Genomic DNA, 16,833 nt, shown 5'->3' with positions numbered 1-16,833 from the left:
AAAAAAGAGTAGAATTCAATTTATTTTTTTCTTAAGTGAACTCAGTATAGTTGCCTATAAATGGTTTATTCTTCAGTTTCATTCTAATCTATAAATATAAAAGTGAAAATGTATGTATGTATGTGTGTTCGCTTTTTCTGTGTGTCTACAAAAGGCTTCTTTCAGAGAAGTGGTTGCTCGCTTCACAACTTTTTAAAACTTTTTATATCACATATAAATCGTAATATCTCACAGTTAACAACAAAGCTCGCCTGTCTATTTAATTTGCTCGATTTCGGGAAGAAATTCAATATTTGTCGCTCGCCGCATGTGGGTTAGTCTTTTTTTTCCTATAACATCTTGGGGGGGGGCGTTCAGCAGTAAATGAAATCCCGCAGTCAAACTTGACCTCATTAACTCATTAAAACGAGCACCTGCCAAATCCAAGTAATTAAATAAATTCAAACGTGTTTCCATTAGTATCTCGCGGTGGGGCAATCGTTAACGTTGCACGTTTTTCTTTTTTTCACACTTTAATTTACAACTTTGCCTCAACGGTTCGGGTTCGATCCTCATACTTACTTTTTTTTACACCCCCCCCACACACACACCTCCAAACACCCGGGCAACGCCGAGTACCCCTCGCTAGTATTTAATAAATCACAATTGCAAAAAACAACTACCGTCAGGGTTAAAAAAGGCTGTACACCAAAATGTACACAAATTAATCTGGTATTTTTGTTTTTAGATAATCAAATAAAATTATTCCCATGCAAATCTAGGAAGACATCCTTAATATGGGAGGGGATGGCTTTGTTGACTCTTTGCTTGTTTGAATAAAAGATTGAGTTATGTCCTTTGTCCATTAACCTTAATAAAGACCGAGAATAACCAACGAGAGATTTTTACCAATTTGATAAATTTTTTGATCATTACCAAATGTTAAGATAAAAAAAAATTATCAAATTGTTGCTTCTTTATTATAATAGCAAAATTCGAAAATTGAAATATTGAATTTCAAATAAAACCAATGGTATCTACTTAACTGTCGTATTGCAGTAATGAACATATCTAAAAATGAGGATGAACGATGGAGTAGAAAAATAATTATTAATAAAAATAATTTTCGAAGACAATTAGTGAAAATTTAATTTTGCTAAAAAAAAGAAATAAAGTGGAGAGTTCAACAAAGGAGGTAATTATTTTCTAAAAACTAAGATAAAAGATTGGGTTTGGCAAGTTTTTAGAAAATAACATGTCAATTTTTTATCTTATCGCTTTTTTTTTATTTATGGATATTTTCATTCCTGTGACATAACAATTAAGTGGATACTTTTGGTTTTACTAGAAATTCAATATTTTGATTTTCGAATTTCGCTATTATTATAGAAAAGCCATAGGATCTTTATTTTCGTAATTTAAATACTATAATATGTTGCTTTTAAAACTTTATATTTCATTTTTTTTGTTTAGGTTGTAGGTTTGAATTTTTACGATGCAAGGGGAGACAATTCTATTTTTTAAATGTACAAATTAGCTCCCTTTATTATTTTGCAGAGATGGGATTCATTTTAAGATGCTTTTATTCTTTTATTGGTGGACCCATATCGATCCGAATGTTTCCAATCGTGATTTATTAAACAAACTGACTAAACCAGATCACGATTTGAAACCTGAAAAAAAAGGGTAAAAGTCACACAGCATTAAAACAAGCAAATATATAAGGGTTAGGTTTAAAATACCCCCTCCCCACCTCTTAAAAATGCGGTTAAAATACTTACTAAAAATATATAAATAAAAGAAATAAAGTTTATTCACTTTCTGAGTTAAAGAAAATAATAAAACTCATTTTTAATACGAAGGAGTGGGGGGGGTAGCTGACCTTAATCTTAGGTTAGGGAAAAAAAATTTTTAAAGTTGCTTTATTCAATGTCAATACCAATTGATTGTTTGACGACGGCTCCATGAACATAGTTTCTTTCCAGGGGATTTAGATCTGTAAAACACATTACCATGGGATTGCTTCCCTGAAAATTACAACATCGTAATTTTCAAATCCAATGTCAATACTCGTCATTAAACTGTTCTCAAAATCAATAAAATTTTGTTCATTATTATTGATCATTTTTTAATCATCTCATGTTATACTCTATCATACAAATGACAAGTTCGTTTATCGCATTAATTTTTATCCTTGAGTGGGTTTGAGTCTTGATAAGTGCTGACTCATTCAGTATGTTTCCTAAATCACAATTAGAAACATTGAGATCAATATGTATTGTGAACTATAGGATTACCTCCCTTTTTTCTTTTTTTTACAATATTTAAACAAATTTAGGAAAATGCATTTTTCATTAGTCAATCAGGAGGTGACGGTGACTAAGTGGTTAACAACATGGACTGGCAATCTGGTGTGCCAAGTTCAAATCCAGTATAATTACTGGATTTGAACTTGGCACGCAAGAAGTAATAACGTTATATTCGTATCGGAATCAAAAAATTTGTACATATTTTCTGATACCAAAAATGATTCTTTTAATAGACATTTGTTTGTTTTGTTTGTTTTCGTTTTTGTTTCAAAATTGATTTATCATTGCTGGTGTTAATGTTCCATCCTAGTTACCCTGCCCAAGGACAGACTGATGATCTCCCCTTGTATTGGAGGAGGGCCGCCAGGGGGCGGAAAGGAGACGGACAGTTCATTACTTCTCTTCGAGACAAGTCGCACATGTCGGTACTCTGAATAAACATCTTCCATTTACCACATCATCGTCTGGACATTATTTATTTCGCTTTAACATCTGGTAGCAGAGCGAAACAAAATGAGTTCCAGAATATTTGAACCACCAAAATTAAACCCGGAATTTTACGAATAATGGAAAAGAGAAATTCAACTATGGCAGTTAGCAACAAATATTCCGCCTTCTTGCCAGGCACCGGCCGTATTTTTGTCCCTCACGGGACAAGCTCAGGCAGCTGTATTAGAAATGAACATCTCATTACTAAATGCTGAGGAAGGAATGGACAATCTTGTTGAAAAACTGGATACACTTTTTATGGAAGACAAAATCAATCTACATTTATTTGTTACGAGAATTTCGAAAATTACCATCATTAACCCGACACTTCCATAAATCACTATTTGATTAAATATTTCAAATAACTTTACCTGAACCAGTCCTGGCTTATTGCGCCCTTAAATCTGACAATCTCAGCCACGAAAATGAGAGATTAATTAGAGCAACAGTAAATAACCTCACCCTAAACGATATGACGATACACTTTAAAAAACTATCACGCATGGAAATGTAATCCCTTTGGGCCGGGATCAAAGTGCAGTATCTGTTCTGGCAGATACTGCAAGCAAAGACCATATGTGGGGGCAACCCCACATATATAAGACCTTGGTCAATGTAGGGGCAACCCTTCATACCAATTGTCACTATCCAGCTTCCCTACTCCCCGGGGAGTTGGTCCCCATTTCTCCTTCACTCCTCACATTAAAAATCGGCCTTGTGCCTAATTTGCTCGGTGGGGGAGCAAATAAATACTTCTTGGCCTTCGGGCCGGGATCAAAGTGTAGTATCTGTTCCGGCAGATACTGCAAGCATAGACCATATGTGGGGGCAACTCCACATATAAGACCTTGGTCAATGTAGGGGCAACCCTTCATACCAATTGTCACTATCCAGCTCCCCTACTCCCCGGGGAGTTGGTCCCCATTTCCCCTTCACTCCTCACTTTAAAAATCGGCCTTGTGCCTAATTTGCTCGGTGGGGGAGCAAATAAATACCATCTGTTCTGTAGATGTTGCACTTAAGATAATTTGTACCAGTCAATGGAGGGGAAACCCTCTATACTGGGACAATTATTATATTTGGTAACCAGAGTGCCCCCTTTTTGCCTACTTTTAGGAGAGCTGGTTTTTATCCCACATTAAAAACGGCCTTGTGCCTAATTTGATTTGGTGGGGAAGCAAATAAATACATTACAGCGTGTCTACTGGTGGCGGCGGTGGCCTCACTTACAGTCAGGTGGATACACATACACAGAATGACGAAATCCTATACGCGTGACGTTATCACAAGCCTTCTCCCTTAACCGTTGATTTCGCCCGCGATAGCAACAGTAATAAGAAAAAGTGGTCACGCTGTAATTTTAGCCAGTATTCAAATCGAAAAATCTCGAATAATTGTTACATTTGTGATTGCAAATTTCACTTTGTCAACAAGTGTCCCTATTCCAAAAGTAATTACCACACACAAGAAAGCATGGTATTATTAAATGAGTGTAAAAACGATCGCCATGATGTAAATGAGAACTGTGAAGAAATCGCCAATATAGTGTTGCTTAAGCAAGAGAAAGTTGACAATACGCTTTTTGGTCAAACAATAAACTCTGCCATCTTGGATTCAGGAGCGAGTGCCACCGTATGTGGAAAGAAATGGCTAGAGTGTTTTCTTGAAACTTTGCCTGAGAACACAAAAAAACAAAGCAGGCACAAAGTCCTTCAAATTCGGCAATGGCATTAAAATAAAATCACTCAAAAGGGTAACTCTACCATGTATCATTGCTAAAATGAACATTAAAATAACATTAAAATGACATTAAAATAACATTAAAATGACATTAAAATAACAAGTGATGTTGTTGATGCTGATATCCCTCTGTTATTAAGCAAAACCGCAATGGAAAGGGCGCAGACGACCCTCAACTTTAATGATGACACAGCAGAAATGTTTGGCAAAAGAATAAAATTACTGTGCACCACTTCTGGCCACTACCACATCTCTATATCCAGACCTCTACCGGACCGGGGTAAGTTACAATATATTTTATTTCTAAACAATATAAATAAAAAAGACAAAGAAGAAAAATTAAAAATTGCCACCAAATTAAATCGACAATTCAGCTACCCCAGTGCACAAAAACTATGTGATCTTGTCAGAAGTGCTGGTTCAAAAGATGCTGAATTTATGGACATCTTAAGGAAACTCCCTTACTTGTCAGACCTGCATCAGGTATAAAAAACCTGCACCTCGATCTGTTGTAGGATTTCCCTTGGGAGCTTATTTCAACCAGACTGTAGCCATGGACATAAAGGAAATTAATGGAGATAAAGTACTACACCTGGTTGACCATGCAACAAGATATAGTGTTGCTGTCCGGCTTACAGGTAAGGAAAGTTCTGATATCCTTATTGCTATCTTCAAACACTGGATTGCATATTTTGGTGCCCCTGGAGCCTTTGTTACTGATAATGGCAAAGAATTTGACAATCAATTCTTCCGAGACATGGCTCAAAACTTGAATATTGTAGTCCATACCACTGCCGCACAATCTCCTTGGAGTAATAGATTAAACGAAAGGCACAATGGTGTTCTGGGAGAAATGGTCAAGAAGACACTAGAAGACGTCCAGTGTAATTTTGAAGTTGAACTATCTTGGGTTGTCAATGCCAAGAATTCACTTCTCAATTCATATGGTTATAGTCCTAATCAGCTGGTTTTTGGTAAAACTCCTAACCTGCCTTCCCTTTTGAATGATCAACTTCCTGCACTAGAAGGTGTAAGTACTAACCAAATTGTTGCCGACAACCTCAATGCAATGCATGCTGCAAGGAAAGGTTAGAGTGTGAAGCCTCTGAGAAATTGAGACGAGCCCTTCGTCATCAGGTGAGGACCACCATAACTGATCAAGACAAAAATGGTGACCTTGTCCTTTTTAAAAGAAATGAATCTGATAGATGGCTTGGTCCTGGTGCTGTCATAGGCTGGGAACATAAACAAGTACTGGTAAAACATGAAGCCACATATGTTAGAGTGCATCCCTCTCACTTAATTTTATATCCTGAAACACATCATAACACCTCTGAGCACCATGACACCAGTAGACAAATAAAACATCAGAACCAAAATAATGACACAAATGGATATATGCCAGTAGATGACGGGAGTGAAACTGCTGATAATCCTGAACAGAATAAATCTAATATATGTGATACCCCACCAAAAATGATCATCAAGTCTGTGCCATTGCCTGACAGGAGTGAAACTCCTGATAATCCTGAACAGAATGGAGCCAATGTATGTGACACATTACCAAAAATGATCACCAAATCTGTGCAACTGCCTAAACCAGGCCAAACTATAATATGCAAATTCATCAATGATGAAGACCAAGAATGGAAGAAACTGAATGTGATCAGTAGAGCTGGTAAAGCCACTGGCAAAAATAAATATTTAATGAACGTTGTTATCGTGGAAGGTGATCCATTCTGGGTCGATTTTGAGAATGAGGTCTTGGAATGGGAAACCAATAATGACGACCAAACCCTCACTGAACAAGCCCCAGAAGTAAATCTAATTACCGACTCCTCTAATGACGAATATGACAAAGCCAGGAAGAGAGAACTCCAAAGTTGGGCTGAACATAATTCTATACACAAGTGCTAGATCAGGGCCAACCAAAGATAAGCACAAGATGGGTCAACACTAACAAAGAATCCAATGGCAAACGAACCTTTAAGGCCAGACTTGTTGCCAAAGGCTTTCAAGATAAAGATGCCTGCAATGTTAGAAATGATTTGCCAACATGTTCCAAAGAAAGTTTAAGGACAATCTTAGGAGTTATGTCAGCAAGTGGTTGGATATGCAAATCCATGGACATTAAAACTGCCTTTTTACAGAGCAAACAGTTAGATCGACCCGTTTACCTTCTTCCACCAAAAGAAGCCAATGTACCTCCTAGTTGCATTTGGAAATTATCCAAATGCGTATATGGTCTAACTGATGCATCTCGATCCTGGTACCTAACACTTAGAGAAGAACTGGTAAAGCTAGGGGCCACACCATCGAAATATTCCCAGGCTATTTTCACTTGGCATTTTAAAAATAAGCATAATTGCCACTCATGATGATGATTTCTGCTTTGCTGGGTCAGAGACGTTTGAAAACAAAGTCATTAATGAGCTTCGTAAACTTTTCAAAGTAAAATCTGAAGAAGTTGCTAAGTTTCAATATATTGGATTAGAAGTTAAAAAATTCAATAATAACATCAATATTGGGCAAGATGAATATACAAAGAAACTCAGACACATTCCGCTGCAGAATAGAAGAAGGTCGGAAGATAAGCTAACATCAACTGGGATCACCGAGGCCAGGCAGCTAATAGGTCAGCTCAACTGGCTAGCCACCCAAACGAGACCTGACCTCAGTTTTGATGTTAGTGCCTTAAGTTCCATTTTAAAACAAGAAAATGTGGAATATATTAAACAAATCAATCAAACCATAAAAAAGGCCAAAAAGGAGAAATCTCAAATTCATATTCCAAATCTGGGAAACCCTAAATTGCTGCAAATCACAGCATACAGCGATGCATCCTTTGCTAACCTAACTGACCGTGGATCACTAGGTGGCTACATAATTTTTTTTGGTAGATAATAACAACCAATATATTCCAATAGCCTGGCAATCTAAACGCATCAAAAGAATAGTCAAGAGCACTCTTGGTGCAGAGACTTTGGTCATGGTTGATCTCACTGAAGCCTGCCTTTATTACAGAAAATTGATATTAGATCTGTTACAAATGGAAGACAACCCTACTAATATCAAGATAAAATTCAAAACAGACAATTCCTGTTTGTATGATGCAGTGCATTCTACCATATGAATACTTGATAAAAGACTGCGAATTGAAATGGCAATTCTTAGAGAAATGGTTGACAGAGGAGAAATTGCAGAGATATCTCGGATACCCACTGATAAACAGATTGCTGATGGTTTAACCAAAAAGGGAGTCCCCTCCTTTAAAATTCTTGGATTCACAACTGAATCAAAGGAATCATCAGTCTAATTTTAAAATGTGGAATCATACAATTTTGTTCAATCATTTTCTCTTTTTTTCTTTTTTTTTCTTTTCTCTGCAGATAACTTTTTTGATGCTGTCTCCTGAAAAGTCCATCCTTAGTACGAGAAAGGAAAGTGTTAATGTCTCATCCTAGTTACTCTGCCCAAGGACAGACTGATGATCTCCCATTGTATTGGAAGAGGGTCGCCAGGCGGCGGAAGGGAGACAGACAGTTCATTACTTCTCTTCGAGACAAGTCGCACACGTCGGTACTCTGTATAAACATCTTCCATTTACCACATCATCGTCTGGACATTATTTATTTCACTTCAACAGCTGGTATCAATGATAAATAGTTATTGATTTTAAGCTACCTGTAAACATAAAATCACAAGTGTACTTTTACATTTGTGAGAACGTGCATACACATATTACAGAGTTTTTATGGCAACCTAAAAATTTATTTAAGAAAAAAATAGAAAAAAAGAACAACTCTAGCTAAATATTTAAAGATTGTAATAGAATCGGAATTGAAATCAGTCAATTTATCAGAATCGGTAATATAGAAGAGAATCAGTAATTGTGTTACATGATAAGGGCTGTCCCCTTTTCATGTAAGTATAAAAATAGAGAGATTTAGTTAAATGTAAAAATGAAATAAAATAGACGAAATTCGAACCTCGTAATTTAGGTTTAGAAATAGATTACGAGAGAGAATTAGCAAATGGAATGTAAAAAATAAACCATTGTTTAGCTTAGAGATAAAATAGTTTTAAGAAAGAATGTGCATTGTCAATTCTGTTATGAAAATTCAATTGAAGAATGCAACTATAAGATAATTTAATAAACATGTTTTTAACATATTGGAAATATAGGTTACTGGGAATATAGGTTAAAATTCCTTTTGTAAACAAAGGAAAAAGTTTTGGACACGCATTTCCAGAACACGTGAAAGAAGACACATGTTTTAACATGTGTATGACGTCATGGAAAATGGGAAGTTCTCGATATAGTTAGAAACTTTAGAGTTAAGCAGAGAGTCTGAGGGAGAGTCTGAGAGAGAGCCTGAGGACGAGAGACGACAGTCTAGAGTCCAGACATGGACAGTCGAACGTCTGGAAGCGAGACGGTCACCTTTGAAACATAGAATGTAAAACTTTGAATTCTTGACTAAGAAAACCACAACCGGTCGGAGAAGAAATAAACCCATCATGTGTTTTTATAAACGTCGTCTTTGTGTTGTAATTCTACCAAAAGGTAAAGTGAAAGTTGTCATTATATATCTTATATATCATGTGTTTAAAAATATCTTTACATACACAATGTCTCGACATCACATATCTACAATGTGAACACTAAGACTGTCTCAACACTACCTCCTCACTAACACTTCTAAGTATGAACGTTTTATATATATGAATCTTTTCATAACACGAACACAGAACGCAACAAACTTTTAATAAGACTTCCTAATAAGAAATCATAACAAACAACATCTCTCTTAATAAGACTCTCTCTTAATAAGACTCTCTAAGAATCTAAGACTCACTAATAATAACCACTATATAACAATTGTAGTGAAATCAGGGAAAATATCAGAATCGATCCATCACTAATATCGGTGAAACCAATGCCAACAATCCAATTAGTTGATTCATACAAAATCAGTTGATACAAAGTCGATTTTATTTTCAAGTTCTTTAAGTAACAATCAATCTCCTTCATCCATTTCTTCACATCTGGAACCTCTGCTGCAAATCCGATTATCTAATAAGTCTATCTTAATTCAGCTGTGCAAAATAATTTCATTTAAAGGAGATTTCGACCTTCGTCAACAAATTATGAATTTACCAAAAGATGCAGACAATAAATTTGGAAGATCCCCTACTCCTCACAAAAACCACTGGAACCTAACCCTAGCCCAGCCCTAACCCTTACCTTAAGCTAACCCTATGTCCAGATAGCAAATACTTTTCCCTTAAAAAAACAATGAAAGAAAAACAGGAGAATATTTTTTAACAATTTATCGGTCCTCTACATCTATTTGCCTTCCCCAACATAAAAAAGCACTGGTTCTTATCCTAACCCTAAGCCAACCTTAAGTTCAATTGGAAACAGACCCTCCCCCCCGCCAAAAAAAAAGACCAAACGAATAATAAATAAAAAAAAGAAATTTATCAGCCTCTTCCTCCATTTAAAGTCAGCACACTCAAAAAAAAAAAAAAACAAAAAAAAAACAGAACACTAGAATCCCACCATTAACTTTAACACTAAGTCTGGATGACTACAAACTGCCCTCCCCCTAAAAAAGAAGAAATAAAAAATAGTTTCTCGTCCTCTGCCTTCTAATTGACATTTGCAGTTTTCTCCCCTCCTTCCCTCAAAAAAAAAAAACCTGATAAAATCAACAAAAAACATTAAAGATATTTCCCCAGCAATAAAAAAACAACAATAAATTGTTTTCGTGTAGAAAAAAATTTATTCCATTCACCGAGCATTCAGATAGTTACATGTGTCATAACTTGGAAAGTACTGAAACTTTTAGATGGCTATTCTGCACGAGCATCCCACAGCCTCACTTTCAGAACTCACAGTTCAAACAGAATGTTTCTTCTTTATGTGTCCAGTTTCTGCTTGTTTATGTCATGACGATCTTGTTTGTGAGTTGGCACTCCTAACAAAGCCGACTGTTTTATCATAAACAACCTTAATTCTTGTAACAGAAAACCATGAAGATCCTTTTTTTATGTGCAAAACAAACAAACAAAAAAACTAGCAGAAAAGGGTGAGGGTTAATAAGGTTTCACCTAGCGCTCACCATAAATAAGTAAATCTGACACTAACCTGAAGTTTAACTAAAAATAGTACCTATTGCTAATGGAGATTTGGTATCTGCCTGTCTGAAGACGAACTATACTATCACTTCTATTAATTGTACTATCTTTTAATGTTTGATTCAGTTTACTATACTATTTCAGACTTATATATTATCTTTCAATGCTCAATTCTGATGGGGTAAGTAAGGGGTGGTGGTGTAGTAGGGTTAATACTTAAAAGGACTCACCATGAGTAATTATATACGGTATTGGTCTTAAGTTTAATTAAATAATAGTATCTTTCTGTCTGAAGCCAAACTATACTAGTACTTCTATAAGTGAAACTGAAACTATACTATTGCTATCTTTTAATGCTCAATTCAACTTACCGTACTATTTTAGACTAATATACTTTCTTTCAATGGTCAATTCGGGCGGGAGGAGGGGAAGTAAGAGTAGTGTAGTATCTCTTGTGTTGTCACAAAACTATCCTCCCTGGCATTGCCTCCTCCTCGGGAAGAGCAGTGTGTAATGATATCAAATAAAGTAGTATGTAATGAAATCAAGGCGTTCATCACGTAAACAGAAGAATCTATACGACCGGAGTTTGTTCATTTCAGGAACAATTTGATTTTGTCATCATTTTAACACACAAATCTATGAAATTACATTTTAACCTCTTTGCGTATGAAGACAGTAAACAGTTTGGAACGTTCTCGAAACTCGATAAAAAAGGCTTAGCACAAAAAAAAATAAAATTCCGTGTTCCCCAACCAGCTTTTCGCAGACTGAATAACCGCTGCTCGAAATTATCACCATGTGGACGTCAACTGCCAACATAAAAAATGCGGCTCAAGTAGAAGAATATCAAAAAAAAAACTGTAAACGGACAAAATGCTCTATCCCATACTACCCATACTAAAGAAGCTTAGACGAATAACAATGAATGAAGAGTCTATGCTTACAAACTTTTTCTCCCTAGTATTTCACATACATAAAGTTTTCTTCGTAAAATTATGCTGACATTAATAATTTCCTCAGTCTCGGAGGATTTCTTCAGTCACTACAAGCTTGCAGCAACATATTTACAAAGATGTAATATTTTTTTTTTTCGCTTGAATGATGTTCCCAAACTTTTGTCTTATAAAAAATACACATCTCACCGCATTAATAATGGACCCCAATTTTTTTAATTTCACCCACATGGGGAGACAATGCACATTCAAGAAAGACTGTGACTTGCGTATATTGCACACACACAAAAAAAAAATAACCTATATCTAGTTAAATAAAAATAATTATTTTAAATGTTTGTAATTGTTTCCGAGTCGTTGCTATTTGCTGATGTTTTTTTTTCTTGTTGGAGAAAGGAGTTTCGGCTCATGCTCTTGTCTTCGTCATGAATTCGGAGACCAGTCGACCCCCCTTCTTTCTACAAGTGTAGTATATGTTCGTTCGTCATGATACTATCTCCCCAGGCATTATCTCTTTTGTTTTAGAGGTGTAGTGTAGTATCTGTTCTAAGGTACTGATATCATCCTCCCTGGAATTACCTTCTTTTTTTAAAGGAGGGAGAAGAAGGATGATGATATACTAGCAAAAAGCTAGTAGTCCTACTAATAATAACTAGCGGGACCTGTGGAAATTCCACAGCGGCATCTTTCATATGTAATATATTGCTGCTGAGCATTCTGTGGACGTTCAGCATGAATGAAGGCACCATCATATTATTCTAGCCCTTTTGTTAAAACTGCATCGGCCCTGCCCCTACTAAAATATTAACTTTGATATATTGCCTAGACTGTTTATTTCATTACAAACACACCAATCAATTAACTCACATTTACTCATTTTACATAATTCTTGGATATGTTACTAATTTCGACAATCATTTTTCATATTTTTAACACACATAATCGCCCCCCTTACTAAAATAATAACTTTGATTTATTTTCGAGACTGATTAATTTATTACAAACACACCAATCAATCAAATCACATTTCATCATTTTTAATAATTCTTGGATATGTTACTAATTTCGAAAATCATTTTTCATAATTTGAACCAACATTATCGCCCCCCCCCTCTTACTAAAATAATAATTTTGATATATTATCTGGGCTGATTATTTCATTACAAACACACCAATCTATTAACTCACATTTCATCATTTTTCATAATTCTTGCATATGGTACTAATTTCGACAATCATTTTTTATTATTTTAAGCCACATTATCGTCCCCCTCTTACTAAAATAATAACTTTGATATAGTGTCTAGGCTGATTTTTTCATTACAAACACACCAATCAATTAACTCACATTTCAGAATTTTTCAGAATAACACCCCACTTACAAAAATAATAATTGTGATATATTGTTTGGGCTGGTTATTTCATTACAAACATACCAATCACTTAATTCGCATTTTATCATTTTTCATAATTCTTGTATATGTTACTAATTTCGACAATCATTTTTCATAAATTTAACCCACATGATCGTCCTCCTTACTAAAATAATAACTTTGATATATTGTCTGGATTGATTGTTCTATTACAAATACATCAACCAACTCTGTGTATTGACTTACTCTATATCCCCCAACCCACTAAAATATACATGAAATAATGTAATGTCTAAATCGTAAACTGTTTCAGCCATTTTTGGGACTGATTTCATATCCCCTCACCCCACTGTTAAAAATATACATGAAATAAAGTAATGTTTTATGCGTAAGCGGTTTCAGCCATTTCTGGCACTGACTTCATATACCTCACCCACTGTTAAAAATATACTTGAAATAAAGTAATGTTTAAGTCATAAACTGTTTTAGGAGCTTTTCGAAATTAATACATAAAAACAATGACACGGTTAGAGATTAGGTAACCATTACTTCAATATAAATTTCTGAGTGTAGAATCAGTCTCAGCATTCCAGTGACTTTAAGAAGAGTTAAGAAGAGTTTTTGCAATTACTGCCATGAGGAAATTAAAGACGAAAATATGAACTCAGGACCACTTGATATATTTATATGATTTTTGGAATATTACAAATAAGCCCCTAGTGTGCACTGATCCATTTACCTGATTTTTGGAATCAGCAGTATATCCATGTGATCTTTGGAATATGACATCTTATGTCAATGTAGTACATCATAAATATATTTTATTCATCTTTTTTAACAGAATATAATGATGTTATCACCCAAATTAAACGTCAGACTATCACCCCTCCACTCGAAAAGAAGGAGGAGATTATGCCTGGGACCTAATTAAACACTCAGCAAATCCATTAACTCACATTTAGTATAATCTATATATTAATATGATAGCATGTGTGTTCTTAAATCTCAACCAATGAAATTTGCTGGAAAGCGTGACACACAAAAGAACACACACACGCTATCGTATAAATATATAGATAAAAATGTGTGTGTGTGTGTGTGTGCGCGCGCGCGTGCGTGCGTGCGTGGAAGGGGTTAAGTGTTGGTATAAATCAATGAAATAAATGCATTCCTAGAAAACAGTTACTTCCTACCAAGATTTAAGGCATTCTCGGTTGAATTACAACATGACCTTTGAGGTCAGAGTGAAGGACTGGTGTTTTGAAGAAGAGGGAAATTTTTTTATCCCTCTTCCTCGGCAGGATGATGCGACACAAGGGTTGGAAAGTGGAATTTGAAAAAAACCAACATCCTAAAGGAATAGCATTCTGACCTAAAATAAAATGCCTGGGCAGTTCCGTCGGAATTTCCTGATAGGGGTGCCTCACGTGATTAAACTAACCTGGCAAGGTGGACCTCCTAGAATTGCACAGAACCAGAGACATTTCAGTCAACAGGAAACATGCCATCTTAACGATGGCTTAGACTCTGTTGGCTTTAGAGCTAAGGGACTCTCCCCCAACCCCTTTGAGTGATGGTTAAAAGGACGATAGAGAGTGGGGATGGCTGATCCAGGTAAATTTTCTGGAGGAGATACCCATATATATATCATAGCCGAGTAATATATTACAGAAACAAAGGAGGGAAACAATTGATTTTTAAAAATTTCTAGTTTTAACAGTGTAAAAGAGTAAATTCATCATACAAGCTGTTTAGGCCAAGTTTTCGCAGTTTAATTTTCTTTTTAATTAAATAAATTAATAAAACATTAGTAAATTTCGTGTACATAAAATTGAAACATTAACTCGTATTTAGTTATAGAAACCTAATAAATAACGATAAAAAGAAATATCTCCCCGGCGGGGAATTGAACCCCGGTCTCCCGCGTGACAGGCGGGGATACTTACCACTATACTACCGAGGAGTCACGCTAATAGTCGCATTTTTTAAGATTAGATACTGTAATGAACCTCGATAACTTTTCAATTTGTAAAAGTTTATATTGATATAAGTATATATTTCATATATTTTAATTTAAGGATTATTGGCTATTTTAATTATTAATAGTGATAAAATTATAATAATTTCAACTAAGATTAAAAATAGAGATTTGGAAAGCCGTAAAATCAACAACAAATGAGAGTGAGAAAGAGAGTAAGACGAAAAAGATACGAAAATAAACAACGCCATGTTCATTAAACGTACGTATTCAAACTGAACGTGGTATCCAGATAATACGCATCATCTGATAAATTTGTAGATTAACATCCTCCACTGAAACACCCTCCCCAACCAAAAAAAAAAAAAAAAAAAAAAACTACGAGATTCTACTTTTCAAGCGATTACGTATGAACACCATAAAAAAATTGTCGGAAAAAAAAAAAAGGCCAAACAGATTTAATTTAAAGTCGGAGATCAATTTCGTATATAAATTTAATGTAAAATGATCCCTCATTTCTGAGGCATTCTAACTTTAAAAACACTAAAAAAAAATAAAAAAAATACATTCCTACCTTTTAAAAAAAAAAACGAAAAAAAGGCACCAAATGTATCTTCCATATTGAAAAAAATATATATTGACATTTTTTTTACTAGAGTACCCAGCGTAGTATAAACACCCCCACCTTCCCATATTAAGAACGGCTTTCGGAAATAAACACCCCAACCTCTTCATGTTAAGAACAGCTTTCGAGGTTGAGGTGTTTATTCCGTCATAAAAAATTTTTTTTCAATTTTTTTTTTTTTTTATTCTGAAACTTAGTCTGTAATCGATGAGATTTACCTGAAAATGTTTTTAAAAAAAGTGAAACTTGTGGAATTTAAAGGTGGGGGCAATTTCGTAGACGTCTGCCTTAGAATTGGTTCCTGATATTAAACTTCAACCGTAATATAACTTTCGTTAATATTTTCAGAAACCCTGCATTTAAAAAATTTTTTTTTACAAAGGAGTCACTACTTATCAAGGTCTGAAAGCCACCCGAGGATAAGGGTTAATGAATGTAAGGTGGCAGTGTAATGTAGTAATCGTTAATGGTATAAGTTGGGTACAATTCATTTAAGTGGATGTTCAACAAGAACTTATTTACATTGGACTTGAAGGCTATGCTATGCTATTGTAGTCGGCCAGGAAGCAGGCCAGCAGAACAGTGTTCCACAAGCGGGTAGTTCTAGGGAAAAAGCTTTGTTAATGGAGTTTGTATTTAGATTTAAGCACAGATAGAGAGTGGGAGAAATTATTTATAGTAGGTGTAGCTAGCCGAGTGTTTTTTGTGAAAGTCCAGCAAGGGGGAACCTAGATTGGAGCTCAGACGAGCACTTGCCATGAAAATAACAATAGAGCAAAGACAGACTCGCAACGTCTCTTCTGTGGGAAAAAGGTTGCAGGGAAGAGAGAGGAGTATCACCTACTAGGTTTCGAAGCTGGTTTTGAACTCTATGAAGGTAAGATAAGGCGCGCCGAGCAGCTCCTGCCCAGATGTGGCAACAGCACTCGATTTTGGGACATACTTGGCTCTTCTACAGATAGAAGATTGCATCGGCAGTGAGATGCCTACTGGAGCGGTAGAGTGATCCAACCATTTTTCCAGCGAATGTTCAATAGTTTCATTTTTTTATATATTGTTATTTGTTAGAATGTGATAAAACTATATTCGATTGGTAGGAAGGGATAAACTTTTCTACAGTTTCTTAAGTGTTTAGACCCAAAATTGGCTGAATAGTTTGCTAGAGATTGCAAAGGTCAAATTTTTAAAACTTTGACCCATTGGCAGCCAAATTTTCGGTTAAAAGCCGACTAAAAAGCTT

The 16,833-nt window shown here is 35.3% G+C and overlaps 1 non-coding gene across 1 annotated transcript; it reads right to left on the bottom strand.

Moving 5' to 3' along the window:
* Nucleotides 1–14,881: 14,881 nt before the first annotated feature.
* Trnad-guc (transfer RNA aspartic acid (anticodon GUC)) lies at nt 14,882–14,953 on the bottom strand. The gene has a single exon. It is a non-coding gene; the product is annotated as a tRNA-Asp (tRNA).
* Between the last annotated feature and the right edge of the window lie 1,880 nt (nt 14,954–16,833).

This window comes from Euprymna scolopes, chromosome 2 (assembly GCF_053919585.1).
Source record: "Euprymna scolopes isolate OS-2025 chromosome 2, ASM5391958v1, whole genome shotgun sequence".
Taxonomy (NCBI): Eukaryota; Metazoa; Mollusca; class Cephalopoda; order Sepiida; family Sepiolidae; genus Euprymna; species Euprymna scolopes.
This window is presented reverse-complemented; position numbering and strand designations above follow the sequence as displayed.